The sequence below is a fragment of the Eptatretus burgeri genome, chromosome 12 (assembly GCF_056783735.1).
Source record: "Eptatretus burgeri isolate ZD-2024b chromosome 12, Ebu_testis_v1, whole genome shotgun sequence".
Classification (NCBI taxonomy): Eukaryota; Metazoa; Chordata; class Myxini; order Myxiniformes; family Myxinidae; genus Eptatretus; species Eptatretus burgeri.
In genome coordinates, this window is record NC_140972.1 from 85180428 (window position 1) to 85184773 (window position 4346).

Here is a 4346-nt window from a genome sequence, read left to right on the forward strand (position 1 = left end):
AAAGGCTGCGAGTGAGTGGAGCCACGTGTGCAAGGGAAATGGCATGCGTGACTGAGCGGCCGAGTGTGAGAGAGACAGCGTGTGCAAGGTCGTTGTGTGTAAGCGAGATGTCGGTCGGCATGTGTGAACATGCAGCCGCGTCTCCCGGTGTGAGTTTAATGGTGAGGTGTGTTAGCGTCGTAACACGCGGGAGTGCGTGTGTGGAATGGAGACGGAGACTGCGACAGAGGAAAGAAAGCCGGGTGGCAGCTGTAGTTGTTTCGGGGACCGTGCCGGGTTCACCCAGCAGCGAGCACGAGGACCGTGCTGTGCAACGCACGAGGCCCCCACGTGCTCGCTTGCGAGAGTGAAGTCCCGGTCCGGAAACGCACGCGGTGGATTTGCCGATCCCGCGGACGGACAAAGTTTAGGCAGGATTATGGATTTGGACCGGACGGGTTCTCCACACGATCGTGTGTGTTAAGCTCCAACGGGCAAAGCACATGTGTTCGCGTGGGGAACCCCTCGAGACGTGGGGCTTGTGTTTTTTTTATGCGCTCGGTGACGTCATGGCTGCACGTGGGGTTGGAATCCGGCAGGAGGGGTATCCCTGCCGGATGGTACCGTCCAAGGAGGGACGAGGTACACGTGCAGCTGCATGACGTCACGGGCAGGTGCAAAGTGCGCGAGCTGTGAGTTGCCGCGCTGGTGCTGCGCATGTGAACAAAAAAAAAAAAACCAACCCTCACTTTCGGGTGCACAGGATTCCTGGGCAAGGGGTGGAAAACCCCCTTACCAGGGCACAGGATGGAAACTAGTTAGGGGGAAGGGTTAGCTTAGTTAGACCGACTTCATGGGGCAGGGGTAAGTCCTCATGGAGTCCGTGGAATGGATGAGTTAGAGGGATTGTTAGTCAGATTTAGGTTGGGAAAATGGAGTATGGGATTATTTTGGAGACAGAGACAGACTTTGGATGTGTAGTGGGGACGTAGCTTAGCTACGTAGGTTAAATGGAACGTGCTATAGTATAAGGGACGACGTGGGAGCATGAGTTAGTTAGGGGATGCAGATAGAAGGATGGCAGAGTTCAGCGGTGTGTGTGTGTGTTGAAGAGTTGTGAGGTGAGTACATGATGAGTGAGTGAGGCCAGCGGGTCTGTGTGAATGGAGCGAATGGGGAATGCATGGTGCGATGAGTGATTGGGGGGAGGAGTGACTCCCGCCCAAGGGACCCCGGGGTCAGTGTAGAGTGAGTTCGGGGGTTAGTTAAATTGAAAAATGGAGGTCGTTTTGCTGTTGGTGGGGGTGTAGGCTCGAAACCCGTTTGGAGGGGTGCAGGAGCCCTGTTGACAGGCTGGGAGCGTGGCTGCGAAAGGTGAGTATCGCTGAGTGGGTACCCCGGGCACCAGGCTAGTCGGCCAGCACCACCGCACTCCCTCCACCAACCTCAATTGAACGGCAAAGGCTGGCCAGCTTCATCTGCTGGCTGCGTTGCTGCAAGGCAAAGGCCGGCCCACTTCATCGGCAGCTGTTGTTTTGCTGCAAGGCCTGTGCCGGCTGGATCGTCTGCAGCTGCTGTGCTGCAAGGCCTGTGCCGGTCGGATTGTCTGCAGCTGCTGTGCTGCAAGGCCTGTGCCGGCCAGTTCATCTGCCGGCTGTGTTTGCCTGCAGCGGCCTTGTTCTGCAGGCTGTGTTTGCCTGATCACCTTTGTCATGCCATGCCCACTGCCCCTGTTCACCAGCCCCGTTCAATTTTTGCTTTGCCCCCCCCCCCCTGTTCATTGCCATGTGCGCCAGGATCAGAAAGCAACAGTTTGCAAGCTGCGAGAACTGCCCTGTTGGTAGCTACAACACGGGCCTGCAGTGGCGGCCCGTGCACCGTGTTTGCGTGCATCCATTCATTCATCCATTCGTCCATCCATTCGTTGTGTTCATTGCGTGTGCCACTTGAGCTGGCACGGAGACTGCGTTTGTGCAGCCCATGCACCGTTGTGGTTCACTGCGTTCAGTTAAAAAGGGAAGGCCTTGGACTGCGAGTGAGCAGCCGGCCACGTTCCCTGTCACCTGCATTGTTTGAGTCAGAGACTGCATGCGAGCAGCCTGGCTCCCTGCTAACTGCTTTCTTTTTGCAGAGTTCATTGATCCTGGGCCATGGTTTAGTGTAAAATTTGTAAGTTAAGGTTAAGATGTACTGTAAATATGAGTGCGCCCCCGGCATGTCTGTCTTAGCGCCGGCAATTTTATTTAAGTCGTCCGTGTGAGTGAGTTTGTTTAGGTAGTTACGCAGCCCTCAGGTTATTTATTTTGAGGACACGAATACCATGAATGTCGCACTCAGGGATCCGTAGGTAAAATGTACTAGGGGAAAACTACACATGATGGCACACGAAAATTTGACGACTCGGGACGAGTCTGTAAAAAGGGGAGGGGGTAGTGTTGTGGTTGACGAAATTCGCAAACCACCATTCAGGTCCCTTCGGTGAGATATCTCTGTAAGTATATGTGTAGTTAGGCCCAAACCCGTTGTTTAGAGGGAATAAATGTTATTCATTCGGGCTGCGACCCTTCTCGATAGCCGTTTTTCTTTTACTATCTTTATTTTGGGCCAGCCGCCATTACTACCACCACAACCACCACCATCCACGTCTCAACAGCCATCACACAACAACCACCAACCGCAACGCTGCTTCACAACAACAGCCACGACCCTTGCCGTCACATCTCGCTCTCGCAACCATCGCATCACCGCCATTCCTGCGCCGCTTGTGGGTGCCGATCCTGGACTCGTGCAGGGCGCGCACCGAGCAGCGGGTGCAAAAACACCAGCCTTTCCGAAGAAATCGGATCAAAAACGATTCACGCCCACTTCTGTTCCGTCCTATCGGCGAGCGTGGGGCGATTTGGCCCCGCCTCCAGGTGCGTCGGAGTATAATCGCTATATGCAGATTCGCGGATCAAAAATCATTCACGCCCACTTTTCCTCTGTCCTATGGGGAGCCAGCCAGAGGTGAAGGGTCGAAGGTGAAGGAGCGAAGCCCCGGGGGCTATAAAGGGCCGCGTTAGCTCGCCGAAAAGGCAGTAGTTGAGTTGGAAAGAGTTGAGAGTTTCTGAGAAGAGGAAAGCAGTTGGACGCAGTTGGACGGAGTTGAGAAGAGTGGAGAGTTGGAGAGTGGTGGCGGCGGCAAAGGCAGTCGAGAGAGCGCTCGTGTCAGAGTCGGGGAGCTGCGGAGAGGGGACGCCGGTAATGCGACCGAGGTCGCGGTGGAGACGCTCGTCGCGGGACCCAAGCCAGCGAGATATCCTCATTCCCCCGAGCATCAACAACCCCCTCCTGTTTCCCCCCACGCTGAGATAGTGTGAGAAGGGGGCCCCGTTCCCACCCCATTTCCAGGCAGTGCCAGCGAGGCCCGCGGAGTCGGGGCGCCACCGCCATTTTGCAGCTCATCACCAGACGGGTAGGCTCGACGCGGTCTCGGCCCCAGGCCCGTCTGCCCCACTCATCGTTGAGGTGGTCCCTTTTTCTTTTGCTTTGAGTATATGTGTTGTCGGCGCCGTCTGTGAAGTAAAACTGTATAAGTGTTGCCGTGTGCTCGGTAGTCGGTAGTAGATCTGCATTGTTGCATTTGCTTTTTGTGCAGAATTGTGTGTTTCTTCTACTTTTACATTTGCTTTTGGTGTATAATTGTATATGTGTGCTTTCCGTTTGCCGCGGAATAAATGTGCTTTATGTTGAACTGTTTTTCCCGTTTCGCTTCGTCTTTTCCTTTATTGAATCTCCATCTTACTTCACGTAAAGGGTTGGTCGTGGGCTAAATACGCCCAATAATTAATCGAACTGTCGAGGTTGACGATAACACCGTTCGGTTATCCCGATAGTACGGAACGGGTCGCTTAAAGTGGCCCGTGTCCGAAGTCGACCTGCGGCGAGGTGCGATCGCCCGGTCTACCCTCCGTGTGGGTACTTAGGTAGGTCGAATTTGGCGAGCAACCCTATCCCACGCGGGGGGCCGATTGGCACGATCGTGGTGAGGCCGAAAGGCCCACCCGTGACTAGTTCCCGGCGTTAGTCCGAGAGGGTCACGACGGGATTGTCCATCCGGTGGGCGACGTGCCGCGATTCGAGTTACGTGGCCGCTCGCACGCCGGCGGGCGCGAATCCGCAACCTGTCAACACTGCCCTTCTCATAGCAGACATAATAACAAGACAACTTCTCTAACAGATCCCTTATTTACAGGGAATGTTCAAAGCAACACGAGCACACGGATCATGCTAATTTATCATCGACCTAATGAGTACCTCCTCCAAGGCACACCCTCTTTCCAACTTCCAGCCACATTTTTTAGGGTGTTTCAAGCTGTTTCAAATGG